At 34.6% G+C, this 16,505-nt stretch overlaps 1 non-coding gene across 1 annotated transcript; it reads right to left on the bottom strand.

The window, feature by feature from the left end:
- Nucleotides 1-1,030: 1,030 nt before the first annotated feature.
- Nucleotides 1,031-1,102, bottom strand: Trnat-cgu. The gene has a single exon. It is a non-coding gene; the product is annotated as a tRNA-Thr (tRNA).
- Nucleotides 1,103-16,505: the final 15,403 nt, after the last annotated feature.

The following is a 16,505-nucleotide window of genomic DNA, read 5'->3' on the forward strand; positions in this document are numbered from 1 at the left end:
TCTGTATAAAGCCCACCCTTTTCTTATAAGGGAAGAATGGGAAGAGAATGTGGATTTGGCGGAAGATAAGACGCATAAGAAGCGGAAATGTCCTCTTTCTGTGCGTCCCCTTCTGTCCGCTTCTGCAATTGTGGATGTCTATGGACAATTGGCGTTATTTCATCGAATACAGGTGGCAGGTTGCTCGTTTTCCAACTTTTGATATAAAAAAGCGAAACAAACTTAAAGAAAGAGATGTATTCAAATATAACATTAATAATATACATAAAAATCTCGTGTATGTATCTTTTCAACAATAGAGCATTATTATGTTGTGGCCATAACCAAGGAAAGTTTTATGGGTTTAATAACCCAAATTTATCTGCCAGAGAACTACAATTATTATAAATAATCCGAAAACGTTACATATATTAAGCTATATTTTGGAATCATGCAATAGGATTGTTTTCGGATTCAATTACAAGATCTGTTTTTAAACACCCTTGTCAAGACAAAACATAAATATGATTCGAATAGCTGTCTTGAACATTAAATTTAAACTATATTAATACACGTACAGTCTGAGAAACCGGCAGTGGTTCAACCTTAAAAGCGACAGTCGTTTGAACGTTTCTTACGTGTTTAAAAGACGACACGCAAACAATAACTAATGGAACGCAGCTTTTTTATGTCTGTCCAAAAAATGTCTTTCATTAGTATACAGTTATTGTTTTTACTATTATCGTCGTTTGCGCAACTCATTGCTACTTAATCGTTGTTTATCTCGTTGCAACAAAGTAATTTTTCTACAAGTGGAACACCGCAGTTTTCCGCGACTGTACATAATAAGGAGAGAGGACACATACAAAAAAGAGAAGGTATAGACTAGGAATAACTAGACTAGGGTAAGTGACTATTTTATCCTGACATGTCTTATCATTAGACCATAAGACTCAATATTCCTTTCTAAATGTTTAAAAAACCACAAGACTTTTAACTTGACCAAAACAGTCTTCTTGTTTTAGTAAAGTTATATTAAATTAAAAATTAATGCCTTCTGTGAGGTTTGAACTCACGACCCCTGGTTTACGAGACCAGTGCTCTACCACTGAGCTAAGAAGGCGATGACATCTGGAACAAAATTCAATATAACATTATAAATACAAACATTGAATTCCGCGGAACTCTCATTCATTACTAAACCGAATGAGAGTTCTGCGGATTAATCATTCGAAGAGCATGTATTTATTTTACAATTCTTACCCATAAGTAATTGAAACCAATTTCCATGTCTACATTCAAGCACCATACATGTTGTTTTTGAATCCTACCATATGCCAAAATCTCTTATTTCTCCACATTTAGTTTAATTGTGTAAAATTTCACATTCATTTGTTCGTGTAATTACCTTAAAAAGGTGTACAGAGTTTGTACCCATACGTAGTATTTTACAAAATATTTTCAACTGTACCCTTTCGTCGTTCACATAATAATTGTTTCCATTGCCTCTACTCGTCTAAAAAAAACATAGATTACAATACTTTTTTGTAAATAGTTGTTTTGGTAATCGAAACGCGTGGTAAGTTTTAAATGATTTTTTGATAAAAATTGCATCAAATATTCTATGTTTTAATCTATGTACAAAATTAATAAAATTGGTTGGAATGATGACTTCTGCCTGTCTGTCTGTCCCCTAATCCGCGATTGTCCGCGTAATCCGGGTAATATCCGAAACGGCTCGCCTGATCTTGACAGGATTTTGACGGGAAGTTAGCTGATGTACTGGCATATTATAGGTTACTTTTTTTAACCGCTAGTTGTAAATTCAATTTGATTTTCACACAAAGTAAGTTGAATTAACTCCATCCTAAATTAACATTACTACTACGAGTATACAAATTAATATGTTATTTGATTACGAGCTATAATTAATAATTTAAAGAACAATTAACTTGTTACATTAATAAGTCAAGATCTAAATTGGAAACTAATTACAGGACTACAAAGTAACAATAAATTTTGTGGCTTAGTTAATTGAACTTAGTTTATAATTCAATCAATTATCTTATTAATATTATAAACTAGCTTTTACCCGCGACTCCGTCCGCGCGGAATAAAAAATAAATAGAAAACGGGGTAAAAATTATCCAATGTCCTTTTCCTGGTTCTAAGCTACCTGCCCACCAATTTTCAGTCAAATCGATTCAGCCGTTCGTGAGTTATAAATAGTGTAACTAACACGACTTTCTTTTATATATATAGATGCGAAAGTTTAGATGGATGGATGGATGTCTATTACAAGGTATTTCCGAAACGACTCAAAGAATCTTTTTTTATCTTTTTTATAAGAGAAGGGGGCAAACGAGCAGCGGGAACACCAAGGTGTTCATCGACGCCCATGGACATCTGCAATACCAGAGGAATCGCAGATGCGTTACCGGCCTTTGAGAAGGTGATACGCTTGATCTTGATGAAATTTGACACAGATGTAGAACATACTAATAAGATAATCTATATATTCTTCCAGACTATGTTCTATTTCTAACTTGATAAAGTTTCTTTATAATTCTGCGCAGACGGAGTCGCGTGCGACAACTAGTTATATATTATTTTGGATCATAACTTCTAATTAAAAAAAAAGGATTTGAACACATTTTAAGAAAACTGAAATGTCAAAGTTAATTTACTTAAAAAATACCTTGCCAATACGTAACTTAAGATATTAAATTTTAAGGGAGAAAAGAACAATATGTTGTACATTTACCTTATCCTTTATTTAACTTTTCTTTGTATGCGACACATCGACCTTACACTCACCTTACCCCGTGAGGTTAACAAACTTAGAATAAAAGGGGTGATGTATTGTAATTGTATTTTCTTTCAACTATCAAGTATCTTATTGTGTTTCAATTCTTTTGACATTGAATGATATATCACAGGGTTGATGTGCTGGAATCGTATTATGTAGCTGTCTTAATTCATCATACAGTAATTATTTATGCAGTACAGTGAGTATAACTAGAGTTTATGTATGCACTAGCTGTCGCCAGCGACTCCGTCCGCGAGAAATTAAAAAACATAATAAGTGTCTTAGTGAAGTAAATCTTTGTATTTTTTCACACTATGATCTACCTCTATGCCATATTTCACTTCAAGATTTGTTGGGCCGTTCTGGAGATACCTTCAAACAAACATCCATCCATCCATCCATCCAAACATTCGCATCTATATATATAAAAGAAAGTCGTGTTAGTTACACTATTTATAACTCAAGAACGGCTGAATCGGACATAGGATAATTTTTACCCCGTTTTCTATTTTTTTTTATTCCGCGCGGACGGAGTCGCGGGTAAAAGCTAGTTTAAAATATTAGTATGATTACACATATTACATATGCATTGATTATTAAATAAAATTGGGCACTGCCATAATTATCTTGATTGAAACATGATTATTATAGATTGACGCGTATTTGTCGTGAGGGTAGACTGGTGGGGACATGGATCACTTCAGTCAACCCAGCTCGCTGAAGAACTTCGGCAACTTCATACAATCTTAGCGAGATCTCAGGGAGCTCTCTCGCAAGATCTTTATTCTTCACTCGTTAATATAATTGTTTGAGTTGTACAGAGCCTCTTTAGCTCAGTGGTAGAGCACTGGTCTCGTAAACCAGGGGTCAAGGAGGAGAAGTTCAAACCTCACAGGAGGCAATAAGTTAAGTAATTATTAAGTGTTCAAAAACTTACACTAAATAACGCAAATATGATGGTACAGTTTTAAAGGAAATTCATTAAAGGGAATAAATTTAAAAACATCTTCCCAACGTTTTCTTTTTATGTTGAAACGAATCACGAAACGAACATCGAGAAATAATCTTCCTTCACTCGATTGCGTGGAAAATAAATTTGTTGGAAGCAACATTTCCAAATAACAGAAAACTTTTTAATGTATTTCTTCGTATTTCCTTTTTATGAGTCGGTTCAGTTTCCTGTCTTTCAAAAAAAAAACCTTCGCAAACTCTTACTGAATTTTAAGCAAAACAGATTCAATTAAAATTAACGTTATATTTTGACTCACTTCTTTTTGCTTGTTTATATAACAAAGATACTAATGGATAACAATCTTTTCTGTTCTTTCTTTCTTTTCTATCTTTTTTTCGTGTAAAATTATTCCAATGCTATTTCGTTAAAATTATTTATTAACATTGTGTTATGAACAGGTGTACAAACTGATCTAAGGCAATCTCCGCCAAAATAATTACCATGTATGAGATATTAAGGGTATGACCACACGAAATGACGAAAAGCGATTATGTATAATAATATATATCCCACATTTAAAAATGTAAAAAAATGTTCAGAAAAATCATTTCTAGAATGTATGCAGATTTAAACTAGCACTGACGTATTAACATCGTTAAAATGTATTGTATCGAATATTATTTTGATATTTACTAATATAACCGCACCCTTAACCACATGGTGTGTACACAGAAATCAAGATTGATAATCCCTTAGTAAATTTACAGGCTGTTATTTAATTTAATACACCTGTTCATACAGCGAACATTGTTTCACAATTGATACATTATTAAAGATAGGTAAAATTATCATAGACCAGGTTTAGTGTTTAAATAATACATCTGTAGGTTTAGTTATTGAAATTATAACTTAGTGATATACATAGAGGAGTTTAAGAGTGTCTTTATGAGTATTACAAAGTGTGTTTTTTTTTAATTCAATTTACGTCAGAAAATTTACGAGAAAGAGAGCCTGCTTTTATTTTTTGCTACAGTTTCAAGTATCAACTTTGGTTAGCCGTTTTATTATCGAAAAGCCCTCTGTTATTTAACAAAGAGTAATTACAGCCCTCATTAAGCGATTTCACACGATGCGCGGTAATTTTACAAGCTAAGCGATATTTTAATTTTGGACACAATTACACTGCAGTGTGTTATTATTAAACAATTTAGACTGAAACTCAAGCGAATTTTTGATTTCGACTTTGCAATGTCGATTGACAAGTTTTAGACAAAAATTACTCGGTTTATTTGACAAGGGTGTTAATACAATAACCGTATAACTTATATTTACGCTAATTTTTTCCATGCAAACATATTCACTATTAGTGTTTTATGAATTAAACAAACATGTCTGCTTTGTGCGTCGTTATTCCGTTTTCAAAACCTTATTCTATGAGTAATAATGTCTCACGAAAATTTAAACAATTTAATTATTGATATAGGCAATCAAGTAGAGGAGGAGGAGTTTTTATTGTGGTGGGATTAGGCACTTGACTATTAATCTGCAGGTCGTAGGTTCGAATACCGCCTTGTACCAATTTTTTTTTTCGATTAAAATTTGTACAACCTTCATTCAAATATGTGTGTGAATTCAACCAACCCGTTCTAGGCCAGCGTGGTTGACTATGGCCTAGTCACCGCTAACTTGGGGTAGTTTAGTCCCCTCAGTGGCGATATATAGTGAGCTGATGATGATGTGTTATTTAGAAACCGGGCATATTGATGCTAAAAATGTTGCCGATAAAGTAAATATTGTACAGTATTTCTGCTCACTCAGCGAAGCTCTCAGGAAGCGATTTAACAAATAAGCTTAACGTTAGTGAAGATTTGTGCTTGGGTAATGGAGCTTACATTTTCACCGGCACTTTGTGTACTAAATGACTTCTTTATGTGTTCATTTTTAATGATTTTTCTTTATACAAACGTGAATGTATTCAACATGATAATAAACTATCACAATATGTCTTACATAAATATTTTTGTGATACCGGGTATTACAAACTGAATGAAACCCTTGGTCCGTGGGGTCCTAGCGCTAGATGGCTTTTTAAGGAAACAGCAAAAAGGTTAGTCGACATCACAGGAGACCGAAGAGCTGACCTCGGACAAAGAATTAGTCTAGCCATTCAAAGGGGGAACGCTGCCAGTATCTTCGGAACCTTGCCTAAAGGGACACCTTTTAATGACATATTTTAGTTTTTATGTATTATATTTAATCTAATACTAGTGAATGTATCAATAAAGTAACGTTACTACGAATGAAAACTATCCTAGTGTCTATAGAAGTAATACAAAGGACGGAAAACAGATTCTAACCTAACAACAATTATTCTAATCTCATTTTGCGAAATCTCACCTGAATCCGCCGAAATAGCAAAGCGACCGCTAGCCTTAGTCACAATTGCAGATGCGCTGCCTACCTTTAGAGGAGAGGACGCACATAAACATAGTACCCCTGTCTATGACATGACATTTCTTCCGTCAAATTCTTTATTTATAAGAAAAGAGTGGGAAGGGTAAGAGTAAGTAAAATTAGGTCTGCGGCACGCCAAACACCAGACAAAACGCGGAATTGCTTCCACTTCACAGCTTTCAAATAAAAGTAAAGAAATTAAATATTATAGACAAAAATGTAAACGGATTATTACGTTTCAAAGCAAATACTTGGAATAATTAATTAAAAAAATTTAAAGTTGACCATAAATTCAAAGCGGAGACGAAACTCTTCATTTCGTTTTTAATTTCTTTAAGTAGAAAATGTTCTTTTCACGATTTTACGAAACTTTGAATGGGTTTGATGTTGTAATTAATTTACTGTACAAATTCGTTATTTTATTTTAAATTAGCTATTGACCATGAGCCTGCCCGCGCGGAATTAAAAAAAAAACTTAATTAGTAGCCCATGTTTTCTTTCAAACTATGTTCTATATCTATGCCAATTTTCAGGGAGATGCAGCCGTTCTGGAGATACCTCCAAACAAACATCCATCCATCCAAACATTCGCATTTATAATAGTAAACTTGTAGCCTAGATGAAAAAACTTTTAGTATAGATTTCTTGTACTAATTCTACACTAAGGGTCTTCTTGTCTGAGTACGGCAATTAATTTTAATGCAAGAATATTACTCGTCAAACTTATTTGACTACTTCGACCTTTTGTTTAGAAAACTTTTTTCTATTGATTGCCTCAACAACACATAACGACTCAAACGTGATCTGCTTACCCCTCTTGATTACGGGAGTTATATATATGTAGACTTAATTTAAATTGGCTGTACAATTTAAAACAGTGGCGTCTATTAGCCCTTGACAAAAGTTTTGAAAGTCGTAAGATCGTATCTAAAGGCAACAGAAACTCGGAGAGTTGAGGCGAGAACGATCCGTGGCTAAACTTTTAACGCAAACTATGAAGTTATTGATTCGTATCGTACCTAGGATTATATACCAAGTAAGATAAATACCCTTTAGTTAACGCTACTGCCCCAACTACGACACTCAGAGTACACTTAAGCAGACTTTTAGTGCAGGTTTCTCATAATATTATTTATTAAACTCTTTCCTACCGCATTCACAGTTGTTTAGTAGTTACATAGTTTCTACGTACAAAGTTCTAATTATAAATTTGCAGAGACTTCTTTATGGACCAATTAATGGCGTTGTGTGTGTCAATTGAGATACTTCATTAATCTTCATTCAAAAATCTAAAACAAAAAGTTTCATCAAGAATGAAAATATTTTTTTTGTATATCGAAATTTGTTTAGTGGTTTTGGAACGCTTTTAATAACGCCATTGAAGCTTTTCCATAACTGAAATTGATTTTTAATTCATTGTGCATGCAGAGAATCCAATAACGAGCAATTCGCATCAATTGCTCGAGAAGGTTTTTTCAGATTAGATTTTTTAAATGTAGAGTGCATCAAAATTGTTTTAATTGCTTTGTACGTGACATTATCACTAATTCTTCTTACCTCAATCATCATTTTTTTGCATTTGTGATGTTAGATGCAAAAAAAAACTGTGAGCCGTCATGGGACGCCTGGCAGATGTGAAACATCGTGTGTGTACAAGTTATATGCATAAAAGATTATTATATTATTAAAATAAAAAATATATATATATATATATATATATATATATATATATATATATATATATATATATATATATATATATATATATATATATATAATATAGCGTGGCGTCCCGTCGCCACGGCAAGCGTCGCCACGCCAACAATTCGGTTTACAAGTGATCCTATATATATATGTTTCACATCAACAAATATAATAAAAAAAATAAGGCCAACCAAGAAAACTTAATACAGTCGAACTTGAATAAGCGCGAGTCAAAGGGATCGCGATATTTTTCACACTTATAGAGGTTTAGGTCTAACCCTAGTTTCTCTCTTATGAAGGTCCATAGGGACCGGACATTGACTCGCTTATAAAAAATATCCGCAATTATCACTTAAACTTTACTCAAAAAAATAATGATCATAATTTTCTTACAGTTAATATGTAGTGAGATTATAAACTGGCGACGTATAAAATAAAATTATATATATGTAAATAAAAATGTCCGCCAAATCCGTTGCAATACGCGCCCACTTGAGTAATAGAATCCAATTTAAATGTAACACGATGAACGAATACGAGATTTGATATTAACATTTCATTCCTGTAAAATCTCGACTCTAGAGTGCCGTTTAAATATACTAATGTACGAGGGAAAAACTTAGTGCAGTGAAATTAATACATCGTTAAGGAAAATATAAGTTGACACCTTTTAACAATACGGTGAGATCTGATGTTTACATGCAATCCATCTCTACGGTTCCGACATAAAAAAATCGTATGTTTGTAACTTGAAATTTACGGGATATAAAACCTTAAAACTTTAAAACAACCGATAATTGACCGAAAATTTTAATTATTATTAACAAGGTAATTTGTTTTAACTTTCTGGTTATTCATTTCTAAGATTATTTACATTAACAGAGAGTGGTCCTGAGTTACCGTGATTAAGTGAGGACACGAGAGGGGGTGCTTTCCCCTAGGTCGTGCAAAGTCCCGGTGAGTTCCCTTGGAGATCGCTAAAGAGTCCCAGTCTTTAGCGATCCGAGTGACCGCGGAGGGTCTTTCCCTCAGAAGGCAGGGTATGTTTAGAAGATTCCCCCCGAAAAAAAGAAAGATTATTTACATTGAAACCATCGATATATTGGTACGACATACAAAGTATACTAATTTACAAGTCGACCATCTTGCGTTTTGAATTGTAACGAATTTACATACGATATTATTGTCTCTCATGTTACTATGATTGAATTCATAATGAAATGGCGTGAGAGTACATATTCTCATACAAAAATTTCTTAGCTCTGATATTAAATATTTGATATTATTGGAATTTGGCTGCATATGCGAATTTCATTTGTTATTTATTATTAAAAAAAATTCTAGTATTAACGTTTAAAAATGAATGTTTTTTGATATTTTGAAGCCTGTCATTCAAACGCAAATGCTTTTATCTCTAAAAACGTATTCTTGAATAATTACGCATAGATTGATTGAGATTTTAGGTATTTTTTTATTATAAAAAATAAGTAAGTATTATGGGTCCCTGGTATACATGTTTAACATTTTCATGCACGATTGTACCGAAATCAAATTGTTTAATTCATATATTGATCACTTTCGCCCCGGGCTGTACCTCTAATTAAATAAAGCGGTACGTCTATATGCATTATACATTATTGGATTTAGTACGCAAGTTCAATGAATTTAAATAATTTTTTTACGTTAAATATCAACTCAGAACGAATGTTTTGATATCTTTAGGTAAATGAAAATTGTTGATGTTGTTGGATGAATGGATGGATGGATGGATTGATGGATGTTTGTTTGAAGGTCTCCAAAAGATCTCCGGAACGGCAAAACAGATCTTGATGAAATTTGGCACAGATGTAGAACATACTCTGGAAGAACTCGTAGGCTACTTATATTTTTTTTAATGCCGAGCGGACGGAGTCATGGGCGACAGCTAGTACGATTATAAAAATTAAAAATCAATGTATGTACAAAATAAGTTTCTTCTTAATTATTTAAGTAATTAAGTTGTAAAACTTTTGCACAATGTTCGACATTATAATGCAGACAGCGTTTCGTTAGAGGACTAATTAAATATTCAATTTATAAAATTTAATCAAAGATAATTAAAGCCAAGAGAAAAGCTAATAACACACCAGGGATTTGTTGGAAAATAGTTAAAAATGTTTTGTAATTTTTTTCTTTTCTTATTCTATTTTTTAATTATTAACTTTGCTTTAGGGTTCTAATTAATTGTTTATCTAATTCTATTAAGTGAAAAGATTTGGTTTTGGTTGTTTGTATTGAATACAAATGCAAGTGTGATGCATCTGAGTGTCCGGGAAAGACGTGAACAAAGAGGACAAAATCAAAAGAAGGTTCGAAAACACTTTACTTCATTCATATTTTTATTTACACTTTTACTAATACTTGAGATACAAATGCCACTAACTGTCTACATTGATCTGATCGAATTGTGTTTTAGAGAATGTATGAACTTAACTGACCAAGTACGCACCACACTCGACTCCAGCATACATAATGCCATCCACAGCGCCGAGAACCGCACAGAGTGGAGAACCACCCTTCTCGAGATGGTCAAGAGGAGAGGTCGCGACCCTCAGGAGTGAGGAAACGATGCGCAGAGAGAGAGAGAGATGAACTTAATATGTGAAACAAGTGTCGTCACAATAAGTGTGAAATTGTAAATTCGATCCACAAAAGTGTGTACAATTCGTGCATATTATCAAGTCATCAAAAGATCTACTTATTACTTGTTTTACCTATTTCTCTCAGCCCCAAAAGCAGTATAATTTTGGTATGGTTAACTTTTAACTCTTAACGAAGTTAATATTTTAATTAACGTATCAACGATTAACAAAGTTAACTTTTCGATTAACTGTGCCCACCTGTGTTTACTACTAGTTTTTTTTTAATTCCGCGTGGACGAAGTTGCGGTCAGCTGCTTGTTGCATTTCTGACTTTAAATTTACAGATATTTGAAACCTTTGTAAAAAAATAACTGAGATATCATTTGATATGCCTAAAATTTCCAATAAAAATCAAAATAATTTAATCTATTAGTTTATTTAAACTAAGAAGTATTCAACTTCAAAATATTTTTTTCACTGACTATAAGCATTGCATAGGTAAAGAGGCAAAACGAATAGGCATTTCCTTTTGTTAGTTGTATTTTGTTTCGAAAATACACATCACAAAGGCTGGACACAACATATTGTACTTGCAGATTTTATCCACGTTTGAACATTATTCCGCGTATGGGAATATCGAACGGCAAATGCCGCCATAATCCATACAACTGCCGTACTGAGAGCCTTTAGGGTGAAATATATTGTTATTTATGCTCTTAATAGTTGCTTTTACCGAATATTATTCCGTTTTGATTTTTATATATCTTTTGATATGCCTCTCTTTCATCAGTCTTTTGTTTTTTTTTTGAAGACGATTTCTAATATTTCGCTTTGTGAGAAAGAAATAATCGTGACTGTTTAAATGACTGTTAAACGTTGAATGCAGCTGTAAAAACGTTAAAATAAAATTATTTAAAAATAGGTTGTGATACTATAAAGTAAGGTATTACATCGCAGGAGGCAACACAATGAAGTAAGCCAGCAATCAGTGATCCAGAACATTTCTCTAGTGAATGCAAATCACTCCGTATTTACCCAATTATCCAGTAGTCCGCTCTTTACTTACTACTTAGGGCTTATTCACATGGGACCCATATATTTATCTCACTAATATAATAAAAACCGAAAGTTTAGATGGATATTTATTTGTAGGTATCTCCGGAACAGCTCAACGGAAATTGATGAAAGAGATGTAGAATATAGTCTGGAAGAACACATAGCCTACTTTTTTTTTAAATTCCACGCGGACGGAGTCGCCGGCAAAAGCTAGTAAATTATATTCATAAACAAAAAATACAGCAGCATCGTGACTTCCATCCAATGATACGGTGTATTAATAATACATAATTTTATTTTAGACACAGTCATTAAAAAATTATAAATTAAGTACATACTCATAAGTAATGAGTAAGTACTTAATTTCTAATGCTAATTCTTTAGCTTTGTTTTACTGTCGTCCGTTCTCGTACTTTAATGTTGGGTAAAAAATAAAACATCTATTTGTATCGACACATCCTTTTATTTTAAAACAGCAATCGCACAGTCTGTTTCAGTCCTAAATCGTGGCACTAGCTAAATACTGATTATTTGGAAGTAGGATTATGTACCCTCCCTTGATATTTCACAATCAATGCTACAACTACATAATTAGACGTTATTATGTATTTAAATATACATGATGTTATTTTAAATTATCTAATATTAAATAGACTATACTAAATAATAAACCTAAATAAATGCCTAGATGTAATCTTCTTACATATAAAATTCCCGTATCAAAATGTTATTGACCGACTTTTATATTTTACTAGCTTTTACCCGCGACTCCGTCCGCGCGGAATAAAAAATAGAAAACGGGGTAAAAATTATCCTATGTCCGTTTCCTGGTTCTAAGCTACCTGCCCACCAATTTTCAGTCAAATCGATTCAGCCGTTCTTGAGTTATAAATAGTGTAACTAACACGACTTTCTTTTATGTACGAGTATATAGAAGATATGCATATTTATTATGCATTTTATTTTATGTCTGAGAATCAGTTACTATCTATTTTTATAACCCTAAGTGATAATTGGTTGTAAATTTGACACAGATGTAGAACATAGTTTGGAAGAACACATAGGCTACTTATTAAGTTTTATTCAACTGAGGACGGAGTCGCGGGCGATATCTAGTATTAGATGTTTTAATAGATATATTAGATTTAAATCCAGCATATTGATATTTACTGCCCCTTTCTAATATGTTTGGTAATGGAGCTAGCTTACTTTTTTGTGCATCTATGGCACAGTTGTAAAGCGCTTTACCGAACCGGAATGATATTTACACGTCCAGATTCGATCCCCGCCGTGTTCCAAAGTATTATAAGATTTTCGAATTTCATATGTACATTTATCCGACGATTTTATAATAAGTACCGTGTTACATTCTGCACATATCTGCGAAGAAATTTAGATATGTGTGTGAAGTCAAGTCGCACTGAGCCAGCGTGGTTGACTATAGCCTAGTCACACTTAACTTGGTTAGGCTAAGAGCCCTTTAGTGGGGAAATAAATGAATTGACGACGAAATATTTTCTTTGTAGCGGTAGCTAATTTTAGCAAAATATCGACCATTGTACAACTAAGTGGTCACTCTACGTGACCTCAATTCCTTGTTCATTGTGCGATCTGTCTTTTGTAATGGACCTTTTTTTGCAACGGATTGAAACCACTCTGGAAGTTGATTTACGCCTGAATTGATATCAATTGTACCTTTTAGGTTTATACTGTGTTTTAAGATGAATTTGTTCATTTTTTCAAGAAGTTTAATTCGAGTTTAGTTACCGATATACATGAAAATAACGATTGTATGATAATTTTCAATAAAAATTTTAATTTTCCTCTGAAGGGCTATAACTTCATTGCTTTTGGAACTTGTTTAGACAGCTGTTCGGAACATCACTATTCCGTGACGTCATCGGTGCGAGTGCACGCGTCGGTAACGCGACCGCTTGGACAAGTCATTACTGCCACGAGTGTAACAAGAAGATGTTCAAATGTTTAAATGTTATATATTACAATAAATCGGCGTAATCATTTGGTGACCCCGACGTGATCTACAATAATATTTCGTATCGACGGGATTCAACGCATATCTCATCTCGACGTGATCAAAATATTCCATCCAAACCGTCTCCGTGCTAATAACGCAACCATCTTGAAGGAAGTTGCCGGCCAAAGGCTGCAGATATATTTCCCAGGGAAGTGCCAGTTTTTTTCCTTTATTAGTATAACATTCCTTTCTACCTCGGTCTGCGTGAATATCGTCGATAATCCGCGAGGAAAAGGAAAATTACTTATATACGTAAAAATTTAAAGTTGTATTTTTCACTAGTTTCTCGTCAAATTTATTATAAAACTAATTCAAATCGTTTTTGCCGAATGCATTTCATTATAAGCAACCTAATTCATCCAATAATTGCCACCATATAGATAAATTAATTGCATTCAAAACACTGTCATACAGTTGTAAATACATCTACCTACTTTGTTTAGCTAAATTATATTTCTTGTTAATCGTGATTTCAGAGTTTTCACTCATTAGAATATATTCTAAAACACATTCGCCACATGCCAATTCCAGGTGCAATCCGAGTTTAAGCCGTGAAGCCAGTAATCACTCAGTGAATTCGACGGCGTACTGCATCAAGCGCCGCGGGCCGACACCGGTAGTGGAACCAGAGTGCTGTCACCGCGCACCATTCATACATTGTAAAGTACTTGCCCATTATTATTTAGTCGACCGTTTCAACGAATAGGGATATTTACAAGTATTATTCTAACTAGGCTGTGATACATTTTTTGAGCTCACACGATGGGTGAATTATCGCAACTTATTAAGCAAAGAGGTAACATCAAGGCTAGGTTAACGTTATTTCAAAAGTATTTAGCGCCTTTGATGGATTCAAAAGAAACTAGTACACTAAGGACAAATGAACTTAGTCTTAGATTAAATAAAATGCGAGATCTGTCATCGAACTTCGAAGAGGTTCAATTACAGATCGAGATGTTGGATGAAGACAGTGACAAACAATTAAAAGAACGCGAAGTGACAGAAAATTTATTCTTCTCTTTAATCGCTCAAGCTCAGTCGCTGCTGGAATTTTTGGAAAAGTCTAACAACACTGAAACTTCATCCAACATTAGCAAGGGTGGTCGTCATTTAAAGCTGCCCCCATTAAAAATCACGCCCTTCAACGGCGATCCAAACAAGTGGCTTACCTTTAGGGATTCGTATTTATCACTCATTCATAACAATGAAGACATCGACGATATTAGTAAATTTCATTACCTTAAATCGTATCTAGAGGGCGCCGCGACTTCAGTTATACAGTCGGTATCCGTATCCTCGAATAATTATTGTATCGCTTGGAACTTACTATGCAAGCGGTATAATAACAAACGACTGTTAGTCAACGAACATCTTAAATGTTTATTTTCAATCGAACCACTGCAGAAAGAAACTGACAGTGGCATTCGGAATTTAATTGACACTCTGTCTAAAAATCTTAGTGCACTTAATTCGTTAGATGAACCCACCGACAAGTGGGACACCATTATTATTTACATGGCGTCCATGAAGTTAGATAGTGTCACGGCTGGCAAGTGGGAGGAGTTTCGGAGCAATAAGGATTCGCCTACATTAGACGAGTTTTATTCTTTCTTACGTCGACAAGCAACAGTTTTGGAAACTACAAATGCTAGGAAGCCATCCATATTTGAGAAACGTCACAGTGTTCCAAAGGTTAAATCATTTACTGTTTCATGCGTAGACTCCCCCCCAGCAAGCGATGCGGCATCTGCAAACAAGACCATAGATTATACGAATGTAACAAATTCAAATGCTGTAGATGAACGCATTGCTAAGACTTCATTACTAAAGTTGTGTACCAATTGTCTGCGCAGTGGTCATCAGTCCTACCAGTGTAGGCTAGGTGGCTGTAGGATCTGCCGGCGAAAACATAACACATTGTTACACAAACCACAAGTACAACAAACGCCCACACAAAGCAACACACAATCCGTTCATACTACGCCATCTACAGCCCACAGTAAAACAAACAGCACCGAAAACTCACCCAATTCTGATCACGACTCCACAGCATCCAGCCCCTCCACCGTCGTGTCCATGACTGCTGCCTCCAACAATCAAGCTCTTCTGTCTACGGCGTTGGTCAAGGTGACGCACAAGGGCAAAACTGTCAAGATGAGGGCGTTGCTAGACTGCGGCAGCCAATCGTCGTTTATCAGCGACAGGGCCCAGCGGAAAATAGGTTCCCACAGAACAAGGGATCATCATCGAAATGTCTCCGGCCTGGGTAACACCATTTTAAATATAACGGAACACTGCACCGTACAGCTACATTCTCTGAATACCACATTTAGCGCGGCTATCAAGTGCTTCGTCATACCCCAAATCACAGACAACTTACCTCATGCAACTGTACATACAAAAGACCTGGGCATTCCTGACAACATCCATTTGGCCGACCCAATGTTTTATCAGCCTGCCGAGATCGATATTCTACTAGGCGCTGACATATTCTGGGATTTAATCGGTACAGGTAGGATCAGTTTAGGACCACAACGACCGGTTCTGCAGGAAACGCACCTAGGCTGGATAGTAGCTGGCCCCATGGGGGGGAAATATTACAACAGTAATAATTCAAAAGTAAGTTGTCACTTTTCACGGGATATTAGCAAACAGTTAGCCAAGTTCTGGGAACTTGAAGAAATCCCATCAAACGGTAACCACACACAAGACAATCATTGTGAAAGATTATTCACCCAAACTACTCATCGAGAAGATGACGGTAGATTTTGTGTTCAAATTCCTCTTAAGGAATCCACAGAAGTCTTGGGCGAATCATACAACATAGCTGAAAAAAGATTCCTACAACTGGAGCGAAACCTAAAGAAAAAACCTGAAGTCCAAGAGCTTTATCGA

This window comes from Papilio machaon, chromosome 23 (genome assembly GCF_912999745.1).
Source record: "Papilio machaon chromosome 23, ilPapMach1.1, whole genome shotgun sequence".
NCBI lineage: Eukaryota > Metazoa > Arthropoda > Insecta > Lepidoptera > Papilionidae > Papilio > Papilio machaon.